The following is a 6,627-nucleotide window of genomic DNA, read 5'->3' on the forward strand; positions in this document are numbered from 1 at the left end:
CCACCACATAAAACTCAGGTGAGTCATGTCTCCTGTATGTGAAGGCCCAAACCATAGGCACATCAGAGGAGCGGTTCAGGCAGACCACTACCCAGGCCCAAGAGACCTTCAGCACCAGCCAAGACAATTTCTCTGACGTGGAGATTGGAGAACAGTCACAGTTTTCACTCACACCCTCACCAGCACTGAGACACACACCTCAGTGCAACACATGGCTAGATTCCACATTCTGAAGACTACATGCTCCCACCAGCGGAGACATGTGACTGGTCTCTGCTGGCGCTAGGAGCGCCGCTCAGGTACGATTCGCTCTCCTTCCCCATGAAAATTTATGCATGGAGAGGTGCAGGGGTGGGGGGTGGGGGGGGAGGGTGGGGTACAGTTGGTGCTGTCAAATTTGTTGTTTTATTATTGAACAGTCAATACAGAGAATGTGTTGGGGCGGTATGGTGAGCAGAAGGCTACTTGGGTACGGGTGGAGTCGGGGTCATGCAGAAGGTCTAACTTGGAGGCGTTGGTGACAGCGTGTCTGCCATTCATGCCGATGAAATACTCTTTGAACCTGGTGGTTGTCTCCACATTGAAGATATGGCAGACACTCTGTCAGCATTTTAAGCTGAGGGCAGTGTCACGATAGGCCCAAATTGACAGGAATTATTTGTTTGAGCCGGTGAAATTGGATGTCACATTTGGGGGGTGGAAAGGAAAGGGGCTGGAGAGAGTAAGGGGTTTGTCTCTGGAGAGGCGATTTGCCAGCTTGGTGGAGTTGAAGGAGAAAGCAGGACTGGTGGGGCCAATATGTTTACGTACTTTCAGGTCAGGGATTTTGTTCACTGGACATTCCTGACATTCCCGGTGGCACCACCGTCCACTTTATCAGAGAGGATTCTTTCCTACACAGGGTCAGAAGAGGGCAGGATGTCCGGGATATATGGACGCATCTTGGCGGAGGAGCAGGTTCTGACAGAAGTGATGAAGGCCAGGTGGAAGGAGCTGGGATTCATCTTGGAGGTGAGTGACTCACCTGATGAAGGAGCTGCTCGCCGAAAGCTTGTGATTCTAAACAAACCTGTTGGACTTTAACCTGGTGCTGAAAGACTTCTTATGATATCTGGTGTCAGCTGAAATCTGTGGGTTTTGCACAAGCGTCACTAGCCACATCCTCAGTGGATATCCCTTGTCCATGAGGAGCCAACCTTGCAGTCACTGTGAAACATGGTGGGGATCTGAGAGCAGCTCACAATGTATGAGTCACGCACACTTCCCAGGAACTGAGCACACACCTGGAGGATGCGCATCGTGTGCTCACAAGCCAGCTGAACATCTCGGGAGTGGAGTCATTTCGGTTGACGAACTACAATCCTTGATGCCACGAGGATCAAAGAGACACATGAGAGCAGTCGATGGCAGCCTGCACCTTTGGAAAGCCAGAATCCTCCTGATCTCAGTCAAAATGGACATCGTTGTGTGCCCTTGCAAAGAGTGCGTTTGTCATTTCCTGGATTATCTTATGTGCGGAGTGATGTACCATCAATTGAACGCGAGACACGATGAAGGTCCAGACTTAGGCTTTAATCAGCTAGATGTTAGCCCAGTGGTCGACTACAGTGAAATGCCGGCTGCCGGGATCTCTGGGTACTTATACCCCGCCTTGGAGGTGGGGTCTACTTGCCTCTCGACCAATTGGTGAGCAGTCACATGACTAGTCTCAGCCAATCAGCCGAGAGGCATATGACCAGCCAGAGCCAATGGGAAACCGGTGCTCTGCACCAATTGCAGCGCTCCTATTCATACCACCACACGGAGACTTTCAAATGCTGCAAAGATCACCTGTTGGAGCCCTGGAAGGAGCCAGTTGTGTATACGTTGAGGGCAGCAGTGATTTTCAATGCCACAGGCAGAGGATTGCCCTTGTGGCACCAACACCTGCAGAAGGGGGCATAAATGAGCCACCCATTCCCTTGACTTGTGTAGTCTTCTCGCTCAGTGCAGGCAGGTCAGGCGCCAGCTGTACACTCTGGGTTGTGGAAGACTCCTCTGAGCAACCGGACTCTGGGATTGCTCCTGTACCAGTGGAGCAGACCCTTTATCCTTTCTCCTCAGGGTTTCCCTCGTGCCTCTGGAGAGCTAGGAACCTCTGTTAACATTTTCTCTCTTCTCTATGCACCAGAAGAATGATAGCCAGTTCCATAGGATCCATCTCTCCCTCATGCTAACCATTGCAAAAGTAAAGAGAAAGTGAGAAGGGTACAGACAGTGAAAATGAATATTCTCCCAAGAATTTTGTTTTTGTTCTCCCAGTCTTTTTTCCCAAGATTTCTTTTTTTTTTGCAGGGTTAACAAGTTGATTTCTACTTTTGTTTGGGTGGGTAAGATTCCTCAAGTGTGTAGGATGTCTTTACAGAGGGACAGGCAGTCGAGAGGGTTAGCTTTACCCAATCTGTTATGTTATTACTGGGTGGAAAAAATTGATAAGGTGCAGGGGTGGTTTGAAGATCCAGGATCTATTTGTGGGCAGATGGAGGAGGTTTCACGCAAGGGTCTAGTCTGAGGGCTCTGGGTGCAGCGCCATGTAGCCACCTGGGGTGGCCACTGCCCAACACAAAATGGAAGATTACAAAGAATGCAGGGAAAATGGACATGTTGCAAAAGCAAGCAGCTTGCAAAAGCACTTGTGTATTCTGACTGCTGCAGAAACCAGACAGCACTGTGAAAGGAACAAGTTAGCATACTAATGAGGCGATACCCGGTGATTCCCAGGTACAATGGAAACAAGTTAACTCAAATCGCTACATTGAATAGAAGGCCAGACTTCTCGGCGCCAAGAGAAGTCCTAAACAATAAGCCCCAAGAACCGCCCAGTGATCGAGGGACTGCCCCGTTATTGGGGAAATTCAAATCAATCGATTGGGAAGAGACCCAATCGATTGCGAGTGTATAGAGGGTCCGCCCAGGTGGGCGCGAGACCCTGGGAGAGGTATAAGACAGAGACCCCGACCCCAGCTCGCTCTCTTGACCAGCTCCTCTTAGCCAGCGCTCTCCTTGACCACCATTGCAGCAGAAGACCTTGAGAAGGGGAGGCCTGGTCAGCAGCCGCCATCAAGTAAGTTTCATACAACGCATGCTATGAGAGTAGACACTCCTGACCCCTTTAGTCCACGCCGACTGGAAGCCTGCAGATCCAGGACAAAGCTAGAGGCCGTTGTTCCTTGATCCAGCAGTTCCCTTATTCCAGATAAGTATTGGCCTGTTAGTGGCAGGATTAGCCTAGTCTTGTAGTTTTATATGCATAATTAGTAGATAACTAATATAATAAACGTGTCTTGTTTGAACTTACTAACTGGCGTATGCAGCTATTGGTCTGAACTTGAACTTGAAACTTGTGGCGGTATCTTAAAAGATACCTGCCGACTCTAGAGCTAAGGAACGAAACAGAGCTAAATTGAGTGTAAAGTACACTCACCCAGAACGAGCAACAGCCACTTTCCTTATTCCCAGCTACATTCTCTTCCGGTTTGGTAATGGTAACTATCTTATGGACTTCGAATCAGTTACACATCTGGGTTCCATGTTTCTTCTGGCTCAGATCTATAGAAATGGTAGATTTGTACCATTTGGCTTCGAGACACTGTTGAGGCATGGGAGAAGGGAGGGCTGGAGAGGTTTGAACGGTAGGTTCACTGGCCTAGATGAGCTGCTGGAGAGATTACAACTCCCGAGGGGAAATGTGCTTAGCTACTTGCAGATGCGTGAGTTGTTGTGCAAAGAACTCTCTTCATTTTCTTTTTTTTAATTTTAGAGTACCCAATTCATTTTTTCTAAAGGGCAATTTAGCGTGGCCAATCCACCTAGCTTGCACATTTTTGGGTTGTGGGGGCAAAACCCACGCAAAAACGGGGAGAATGTGCAAACTCCACATGGACAGTGACCCAGAGCCGGGATCGAACCTGGGACCTCAGCGCCGTGAGGCCGCAGTGCTAACCACTATGCCACCGTGCTGCCCGCTCTTTTCATTTTCTCTGGTGCTGTCACCTTCGCTTAGGGACAGCATCCTGGCCATAGGTGAGCTGGGGGGTTGGGGGGCAAGATCTCAGAGGTTTGTGGATGTTTGTTGGCGATGGAGCGGGCTTCGTTGGAGGAGGTAAACAGGAGGTGGGAGGAAGAGCTGGGTTTGGTCCTGTGAGGGGGGAGTGTGGAATGAGGCTCTACGTAGGATCAACTTAACATCCTCGTGTGCAAGGTGAAGTCAGAACCAGTTTAACGTTGTGCACCTGATTAGGGCATGTATGAATGGGATCTTCCTGGGAGTGGATGATAGGTGTGGGTGGTGTTCTAGGGGAAAGGCGAATCACACGCATATGTTTTGGTCTTGCCTTAAGCTTGTCAGCTTCTGAATCTCCTTTCTTGATACGTTATCGGGGATTTTGAGCGTTCATTTGGAGCCGTGCCTGATGGTGGCCACCTTTGGAGTATCTGACCCGCCGGGGCTGCAGACGGGGATGAAGGCTGGTGTCTTAGTCTTTGCCTCACTAGTCTTCGCCTAAGGGAGTTCTACTTGGGGAGAGGTCCTTGATGCCGCCTAAGGCGTCAGCTAGGTTGGGGGATTTGATGGAATTTCTACACCTGGAGAATATTAAGGCTATTTTGAGGGGGTCGGTGGAAGGGTTCTTCTTGAGATGGCTGCCTTTCATCTTTTTTAGAGAGCTGGTTACCGTCAGCTGTTAGGGAGAGGGGAGGGGGTTGGTCTTCTTAGTTGGGTTAACAGTTTGCTACGGTTTTCTTTTCTTTATGGGGGGAAGGAATTTGAGGGGTAGGGCTGGCTGTAGTTTAGAGTTGTATTGTTGGTGGGTTTGCATATTATAATGAAAGCTGAGTATTGAACGAACAGGAACATTTGATAATATTCATTTATCAATTATTTGTCAAATATAGATCTCAAAGCCTCAAGTTTAATCATGACAGAAACACTTGATATCTACATTTTTTTGCCATGGGAAAACATGCATCATCTCCATGTTTGCCTCCCAATAACAACATTGTTATGTAGCTTTTGTTTGTTAAATGTAACAAAGGAAAACAGTCCAGTCAAAAGGCAAAATTAGGTTACTGTGGGAAATATTTTGTTCCAAACATAGGCTGAAGAACATGTTATTTTACAAACAGATTCATATTGACCAAAGCCGAAAAATACTGGGAGGAGAAAGCAACTCCACGCAACATTGGAGAACTCCCACTGGTATGTCATTGCATACAGCCTTTCCACCCTTATGCTGCGCTATTTAATGCAGTTGCAATGATATTGAGCCTTCCCCCCCCCCCCCCCCCCCCACCCCCCACCCCCTTAATTGTGCTTTACGTTCAAAAGGAGATTTGTGCAAAACAATGCAAAACATTTGAGCAAAACAATTACAATGAAACCAATTGCCATTTTGTGTAAAACTGCTCCCAACTAGGAGGGCCATGACAAATATGTAGGTGAACTGACAGGAGGATGCAAACGTTGCCACAGTCCCAGATGACCATAGGCTGCTCTACCCTTTGTGACCTGACTAGTGGTGATTTAATCTGAGGGTCACCACACCTCAGGTGAGGATCAAGGTTAAGAAGGCGGAGCCTTCATGAATAACCTCAGCTGGTACGGGAATTGAACCTGTGCTATTGTCCTCGACCCACATTACAAACCAGCTGACCAGCCCACTGAGCTAATACAGGAGGATATCACCTAATTGATTAGTGATTTTGCATTAATTTATCAAAATTACTTTTGCAACAACACATCTTCAGCAGGGTAAAATTAATCTCTTGCAGTGGTCTAAATGCAACTCATGTTCCTCATTAGTGGATGAACAATCTAATGCTTGATAAATTCTGCTTCATATTGATTTTTTTTGAACAGCTTTAATTTAGATGAACAAACAAAAAATTAAGTTGCTTACTTAATTACCTTTCATACATTTAATCATCTTACCAATGTTCCTTCCAGAAAGCTAAAACAAAACACTGGCAGAAAGTCCCTGAAATTCTAACAGGATGCATTTTAAATATATGGCGACATAATGATGACTAGGTATTTGTTAACTGATGCAGTTGTTTGGTTTTGAAAAAGACCTAAAGCTTCTTTAATTGTGTCTCCCGAAACGGTGTCAAAAGTTTAACCTGTTTGCAATGAGTTGCAGATGTTCACATGACCACATCTGCCCTCAACAGGCCAGCTCACTTAACATGAATATGACAGATCTTTTAAGGTATGTGATGATTACATGAAACTTTATTAAATATATTTTTCTGTCTTCCCTCACCCCAGTACCCCTTTGATTTTCTCCAGTGGCTTATTAACTTTCTTCGAATACCCCGTAGATGCTTCCGAAAGGGTACCTGTTCACTTTCCAGATAGAATTAAAACATTTCCACCTCATCTGGCTTACTTTGACTTGGAACTCTGAAGTAAACAGAGTATATTAACTGGAACACTCACATTTTCCCTCCTCTTCCATCTTAACATGAGTCAGCGGCACTGTCTAACCTAAATGGATGAAATCATATTTTTCATTCCACTCTACTAATAAACCAGCAAAAGGTTATTAAAACTACCCAATTCCTTACTTATCAATCATAAAGAAAAAGCCT

This window comes from Scyliorhinus canicula, chromosome 3 (assembly GCF_902713615.1).
Source record: "Scyliorhinus canicula chromosome 3, sScyCan1.1, whole genome shotgun sequence".
Classification (NCBI taxonomy): Eukaryota; Metazoa; Chordata; class Chondrichthyes; order Carcharhiniformes; family Scyliorhinidae; genus Scyliorhinus; species Scyliorhinus canicula.